General features: G+C 33.2%; 1 pseudogene; it reads left to right on the forward strand.

Moving 5' to 3' along the window:
• The first annotated feature begins 1957 nt into the window (after positions 1 to 1957).
• Positions 1958 to 3054, forward strand: LOC146953595 (alkane hydroxylase MAH1-like; annotated as a pseudogene).
• Positions 3055 to 8446: the final 5392 nt, after the last annotated feature.

The raw sequence follows: 8446 nt of genomic DNA on the forward strand, positions 1-8446 counted from the left end.
TGAAAAAAGATATCCTAATAAGCCGTTTTGCATAAATAAGTTGTTTTGAATAAGTTATTTTGAATAAGGAGATCCTAATAAGCTGTTTTACGTAAATAAGTTGTTTTGAATAATTTATTTTGAAAAAAGAGATATTGATAAGCTGTTTTGTATAAATAAGCTGTTTTGAATTAGTTTTTTTTTAAAAAAGAGATCCTAATAAGCCGTTTTGCATAAATAAGCTATTTTGAATAAGTTATTTTGAAAAAGGAGATCCCAATAAGTTGTTTTACGTAAATAAGCTGTTTTGAATAAGTTATTTTGAAAAAAGAGATCTTGATATGTTGTTTTGTATAAATAAGCTGTTTTGAATAAGTTTTTTTTTAAAAAAAGAGATCCTAATAAGCTGTTTTGCATAAATAAATTGTTTTTAAAAAGATATCGTAATAAGCTGTTTTTCATAAAATAAGTTGTTTTGAATAAACTATTTTTTTTTTTCAAATAAAAGAGATCGTCATAAGTTGTTTTGCATAAGATAATTTGTTTTGAAGAAATATACTATTCTAGCTTTTAATTCTAATTTGTTATTTTTTTTAATAAAAGTTGTTTTATTCATTGGATAAAAAATATTCGTTTTGGTTCGGATCGGTTTGGTTAATAGGTAAGAAAATGGTTAACCGAACCATAACTTAGGTTCAGTTCGTCTACTTCCAAACTTGAAACGGTTCGGTTCAGTTTTTCCGAACCATTTCAACACTTTGGTTCGGTTCGGTTCGGTTAACATGGTTATGTTAACCGAACCATGCCCACCCCTAAAATTTACAATGGATCACAAATATTTGAATTTTAGATAATTATATAGCCATCCTCCTCTTCATGATATCATTCAAAGAGTAAAAATTTGAATTTATAAGGTTATCTTTCTTTCTTTTTTCAAGAATTTATAAGGTTATCTATAAATTTTTAAATGTATTCATATTTTTTCAATTATAACCTTTATTAATATTATCGATTGGGCAACCCATATGGACCAATTTTATTAAGGTCCACTCATGGTCCTTAATAAACCACCAGTCATAGTGAATATATTATCATTTAATTTAAACATTTATATATATTTGCCATTAAAAAAAATTATATTTAATTATTTATGGAGCACAACCTTTAAATGACAAAACTAACCCAAAGAAATTACTTGTCTTACGGTAAGGATAAGATCAGTGATTGCACGAAATGCTATCGTTTCACGAAAGTACACTCTCCTCACAATGGATTACTCTTGTTCTTTAATCTCTACTCACGAGCTCTTTAAAGAGGATGTTTTCTAGAACAAACAAATATAAGCTACAAAAACATGCTAAAGTTGAATAACCTCAACACAAAGGAAATTACAAATAGTTGTTTAAACTAAGTAACTATAGTTAAAAATTATGGAAGAGAGTGGATCTCAATGAAACTCACAATAGAGAAAGTCTATGGATATGGTTTGGACATCCATTTGCATATGTTGTTCATGAAAATTAAAGATGGGTTTCTTAAGTTTGATTAAAGTTTTAAAGATCATTTGAGTTGAAAGGAGATGATTCTTAGATGCAAGCAATGAAGCAGCACTTGCATAAAACAATGGTGATGGACTTTGAATAGGTGTTATGTCAATGTCCATGGAAACCGGAAATGAAGTGATTTTACCCGTTAAAGCCGGTCATTTATCAAGGGGCTCCTTTATCGATTGTCAACAATGAATGCGCGCGCGCACACACACATATATGTGTGTGTGTGTGTGTATATATATATATATATATATATAGGCAATTTAGTAATAGTTACATATTTTTTAGACAAATTTTTTACTTCAACAGTTTTTCTTAATATCCATAATTTTTGTAAAATATTCCTATATTAAAGGGACGGAGGAAGTACTTTTGTCGAAGTACAACTACCATGTTTCAGTATACTACATTATTTTTAGCAAAATTCTCTTCATCATATTTTACAATATATGGAGACACAACAAAAATAAAATTATACCAAATTGGCCAATAATTGGCATGGTACCATCAATTTTGCATAACCAATCCAAAATTCATGATTTTGTAACCTTAGCTTTGAAACATCATAGAGGTACTTTACAGTTTAAAGGACCTTGGTTCACAAATATTGCCACATTTATCCTCACTAGTGATCCCATGAATGTGAACCACATCCTTAGCAAGAATTTCAGTAACTATGGGAAAGGATTTGATTTCCATGAGATTTTTGAAATTCTCGGTGTTGGTATTTTCAATTTGGATTCCAATGAATGGAAACAAGAAAGGGCACTATTTCATTCATTGCTCAAAACCAAAAACATTGAGATATTCTATCACCAAAACATTCAAAAGAAGCTAGAGAATTGTCTATTACCATTTCTTGATCATGCATCCAAAAAAGTTAAAGTACTTGATTTACAAGATGTTATGGAGAGGTTTACCTTTGATATTACTTGCACTTTTTTATTTGGATTCGATCCTAATTGCCTTCCATACAAGTGCAATGAGTTATCAGATATTGTGTAGACACTATATTCCGAAATGTATTTGGAAGCTACAAAAGTGGCTACAAATTGGTCTAGAGAAGAAGGGCATGGAAGCTAAAGAAAATCTTCACCAATTCTTGGACAAATGTATAACTGATTACAAAAGTGATGAAGATAGAAGAATATCCAAAAGAAATGAAGATGTGGATGAATCTCGTTATTGCCTGCTAAAAGAACTAATGAAGGAAAGATTGGGAAAGGGGGAAATGATTGAGAAGTATATCAGAGACACTGCGGTCAATCTCTTCGGTGCAGGAAACGGAACAATTAGTTCAGGTCTATGTTGGTTCTTTTGGCTTGTTTCTACAAATCCAATTGTGGAAGCTGAAATAATTCAAGAGATCAAATAGAACTGTCTATACCAGGAGGAGAATTTGATTACTAATTTAAGTGTGAAAGAGCTTGATAAGCTTGTTTACCTTCATGGAGCCATATGTGAAGCTGTCATACCCCAATTTTGGACCAGTTATGTCTTTTAGCCATATTGTTAAACGTCAGTCATTTCTTTTAGTCATATTTTTAAAACGGCTTGAATTCCTTTTTGCGCTTTCACCAGTCAAAGTCTTTTAGTCGTCATTTAAAAATTTTAAAACTTATTTTGCAGTTTGAAGTAAAAATCATCTTGTTCAAGCTTTGTGTAATTTAAATCATTTCTTTTGTTTGTGGGCATTTTAAAATATTTTACGCGCTCTTTTTTTTAATATTTAGTGTCTTGTTTTTATTTTAATTTCCTTTAAAAGCTTTTAATTTAAAATTTCCTCTTTGACCGTATTTTTAAACCGCTTTAAAAGAGTTTTGCTCGCATTTTAAAACACCGCGTTATTTTAGACGTTTCAGTCAAAATTTCGGCAGAGAGGTATTTTAAAATACCTCATTTATCGAAAGGGACATTTTAATTTGGGTTTTTATTATTTTAATTATTCTTATTATTTTTTGTCTTTAGTTGTTTAATTATATTTTTTTTTCCTTTTCATTTTATTTTATAAGTCACGTGAGTGACTCTATCTTCACCAACTTTCTTTTATTTTTATTTCTTTATTAATCTTTTGATTTAGTTGTTGTGGGTCCAGTTTGTCCATGTGTCTTTTCCTTATTGGTATTGTTAGAAACTTGGTCCCCAATCGTCAGTTGTGTGCTGGCATTTCTTGTATCTGACCCATTTGAGGGTATTTTTGACATTGGTTCTCATCAGTCTAAACCCTAAAAATCCAGTATAAATAGTGTCATTTATGACACTGTTCAGAGGACTGTTCACACGCGTCAGAGTCAGAAAAAATATCCAATCAAATCCCAAAAACACTTTTCTTTCCTCTCTCTCATCTATTTCCGAATCAAACCACAAAAAAATCAAAAAATTATATGAACACATGATGAATATTCAAGAATAATCATCAACCAAATTTCCCAGCACATGAACACGTTAGAACTCAAAAATCACATAAATCACTTTTTCTTGTAAGTTGTTCTCGGATCTGTTTATTTCAGTGACATTTTGAGACAAACAACAACGATAAGCATCAGATCTGCTATTCTCGACTCCAAACCAAGGTTTATAACAACTTGACTCTTACCAACAGAACCGGATCCGACGAGGAGGAGTAACACAGACTCGGATTGGAACGTATATCTACTGGATCTAGAAGTTTTCTGTCGTTCTTCGTTGAGTTCTCCGAATTTAAGCTGAGGTAATTTGTCGTTTCCCCTAGATGTCCGTTTAGATCCGTTTTTTGTTGTTGTTTGGTTTGTTTTTTTTTTTTTGAAGTTTCTTTTTGAAGACAAATGTGTAGATCTAGCCCTAATACCTCACTGTTTTTAAAAAATGTTTTCAAAAGCGGAACAAGGAAGATGAAGAGAAGGGATTAGGTGAAAAAGATTTAAAAAAAAATGATTTGAATGCTCCGACGCGGTGGCGCCGTCGCCAGAACCGGCCGGCCGCCGCGTCGGAATCTCACTTCTTCCATCTTCCCGTTCAGTAATCCTAGAGAGAAGGGAGAGTTATTTTGTGTTGTTGATTTTTTAGAGAGAGGGAAAGTATGAGTTATGAAGAAAAAACCGGCCCCTGGCCCTTTTATAAAGCTAGCAAACCGGTCTGGTTCATCTGAACCGGACCGGTTCCCTTGGTTTTCCTCTCTCTTTCTAAGCCGTCAGATCCGCACCTCCCTTTCAATCTAGCGGTTCCTTTTGTTTTTACTACTATGTGCTCTAAAATGTTATTGCATGTCTCCTTGTTGTAGACCGTCAGATCTATCATCTGATAAGATCTGACGGTTACTGAAATTTCCTTTTGGTTCCTGCGTTTTCCTTGTTATTTGTCTGTTGTATGTTCATCATTCTTAGCCTTGTGATCATGATCCATAAGCCAGGATCAAATCCTAAAGCCTAATGGACCTAGTGAAGGCCCATATATGCTTCTGTTTTGTTTTTTCTCTACTGTTTTACTTTATACACCTCCCTGTGGTGCTCCAGCACCCCCCTGCATTACTTGCTTTATTTTTACAAATTTTTAAAAACAATTTCATGCATTTCTCTTTTAATTTTCTTTCAAATAATATTGTCCCATCCATTTTAAGGCTTTAATTTCTATGCCTTATTTTATTTTTAGTTCTTTGCTTTAAAGTGTTATCTCATGCATTTTTTTTTTAAATGTCTTGTTCATTTTTACATGTGCATCTTGCTTTATTTTATGCTTTGCTAAAATTTTCTTAACATCATTGCATTTCATTTTAGTATATGATTGTTTTATCTTGGTTTACGGGTGACAAACATTGATTACGTTTGAACCTTTTAAACCGGTGATATCTTATTTTTTCTTGGGAAGGGAAAAAGTAAGCAAAACCCTTGAGAATCGAGGTCCGGGAGTTGTTTTCGCTACGGGAAGGTGTTAGGCACCCATAACGACTATAGTATCCTATAGGAACCGTCTTTAATTTCTACGCGCGCGCTTTATTTTTAAATGCTATTTGAAAGTGTTTATTAAGCCTAAAGGTATTCTACGTGAAGAATTGGAGGGAGAAGAATGTTTTTGGATTTTTATTTGAATTGAAGGAATTTTGTTCCTTGCCTACGTACCCGATTAAGGGATCAAATCCACCGTAGTTCTCTTCCAAAAATGTTTTTGTTTTTGTTGGTTGATTTTAAGTTTGAAAATTGGAGTTTAAAGAATGGAGATTGAGAGGCCTTAAAGGCATGATAATTTATGAAAAGAGTGAGGTTTGATTAGTCATTTTGCAAAAGAAGTCAAAGTTTGATTATTTTTCATTGAAGTTTGATTAAGGAAATAAAAGGAAAATTCAATGGGGTTTTGACCCCAAGGTTTATTGTGAAAAACGTTTGAGTGAAGTTTGTTCAAGTTTTTTGGGAAAATGATTTTTCTAAGTATAAGGCCTAAACATACATCTAAACATACAATCCTAAACATACATCTAAACATGCATATTCTAGCTATATAGTGATGTGTGTGCATGTGTCGGTGCTTGTGTCGGTGTACATCATTAGAGTCCATTGTCCTTTACATCATACCCTAGATACATTCTATGGCCTCTTTGCCAAGAAATTAAAAGCATGGAAGTAAAATATTACAAGAACCCCTAAGTTTTTACATTCTAATTTTTGCATGAAATTGAAACTCAAAGTGCAAGAAATTAGATGGAGAGGAAGATGAAGTGGGAATGAAATGGGAATGCTTATGGAGAATATGAGACATGAAATGAAATGGTTAGTAACACATGACAATATCAAAGGAAATAAAGCAAGAGAAACACTAGGACATAAAGGATAGAAAATAAAGGCTAAATGAGTGCAAACATGGCTAAAATTTGTTCATAGAATGCAAGAACCATATGACCTATAATTCTCACATTCCAATACATTTTCAAAGGTTTAGAATCAAATCTTGGAATGGGAATTAAGGCAACATGATTTACTTGGCATTTTCAAACAAACTTTAAGCATATTTGCATTATTTAACTACACAACTAACTTGTAAGCTAAGTAACCTACCAAGATTCACAATTATGCAACAATATTAAACACAAACAGTAGCTAAAACCCTATGAAATCAAGTGGTATAGGTCACAATTATTCATCAAGCAATTTGGATCAAAATCCAACAAATTTTCATTCATTTTTAGCACAAAATACCATAAAATAGTAAGGAAACCAACACATCATTTTTTACCAATTTTCATTATGTAAAACTAACACTAAAAGGTCACAAAGTCATCAAGAAACACTCACACAAATTTATAGAATTTTCTAAAAAATTTAGGCATGGGGAGGGTGTAAAAAGCACTAGGCTGCATGACAAATAGCCAGAAAATAAGCAAAAAGCAGTAAAACTTAAAGAAGACGCCCCAGGCCCAAGTATATGCTGGATCCTGGATCATCCAACAGCCTCTGAGGCGTTGGATTGATCCAGCCTTTCTAAAACCTAGATCTAAGGGTCCAAACAAGCAGGCACACCATAAACTAATGAAGGAACACGACAAGATCAAATCAGGACCACACGTCTAAACCAAATGCAAGATCAACGGCTGACATAAAGTCTAGAAGTGAACCAGACCGGTTTCTATGAACCAAACCGGTTCACATTTGCATAAAAGCAAGCATAACCGGTTCGATTCATTTCTAAACCTAATCTCCCTTTCTTCTTCTCAGATTCTCTCGTTCTCTCATGGCTTCCTTTACTCATTCTTCTCACAAAACACATGGATTTAAACCGTAAGTCATGAAGTAACCATGAATCAGTGTGGTTTGTATAAAAAACGTTTCGATTTCGTTGATTCTTGAAGGAAGTTGTTCAAACCGTTTCGTCTTTGATATCTTTTGAAGAAATTTGTTCGAAATCGTTTCGATCTGGATGTTTTTCGAAGGAAATCGTTCGAAACGTTTCATTCTACACTGATTCGAACAGGTTTGGTTTCGCAACTGTACGGTTTTAGGGTTTTCAACTCTTTTCCTAATTTCTTTCGAAACTAAACCCTAAACCGTTCTAATTCCTTCACTGATGACGATTATACACTCTGATTTGGAAAACAAACGGTGAATCCTCGTGATTTTTGGAATTAGGGTTTCGACTTCGAATTTTCAAAAGCTTTTTTTTAGGATTTTCACTTCGATTCACCGTTTATCTTTGATTTCAAACCTTCGATGATGATTATGAACAAACGAGAAGGTTTTCTTTGAATATACCTGGATTTGATTGGAGTTTCGAACAAAAGATCCTTGAATGAGCTTCTGGTTCTTTCGATGAGAATTGAAACCGAAAATAAATCGGTGTTTCGATCCTTTCCTTCTTCGAACTGGTTTGATCTTGCTTCAACTTCTCTTCTTCTCTCTTCTTCGAACTGTGATCGCTCGAATTCTTTGAATTGGAGCTTGAATTGCAGTGGCTGGTTCAATGATGAAGATTCCTCAGTGAATCTCTGAGAACTGCCTCAAATTCATTGCGATTGATTGAATTTTTTTGTTACTGGGAAGTTAGGGTTTGAGTGTGTTCTTCGTGTTCTTGAAGAATTCTGAGATTTTGATCTAACTGCCAAGAGAGAGAAATTTGTTTGTTGTTTCTGTGATTTTGATGATGTGTTCAATTCTGAATGGGACTTGTGATGATTGGATCTTTTTATAGCTGACATGTGTATTGCCTTGATCAATGAACTTGTGACACCTGGATTGGACTCTAACTGATTCGGCCTTTGCTGAATTTTGGGCCTGAGGACCTCTTTGCAATTTCGAAACTCTTGGGGACTAACTTGCAATTTAAGAAAAGGACCAGACTGCAAATTTGGACAAAAGACTTAATTGTGAATTTGAAAATGTTTAAAAGGACCGAAGAAAAAGAAAAAAAAGACCAAAATTACAAACAAAAAAAGACTCCAAGGACTGTAATGCAAT

Source organism: Medicago sativa, chromosome 1, assembly GCF_051527215.1.
Source record: "Medicago sativa cultivar Bolivia chromosome 1, Bolivia_mono, whole genome shotgun sequence".
NCBI lineage: Eukaryota > Viridiplantae > Streptophyta > Magnoliopsida > Fabales > Fabaceae > Medicago > Medicago sativa.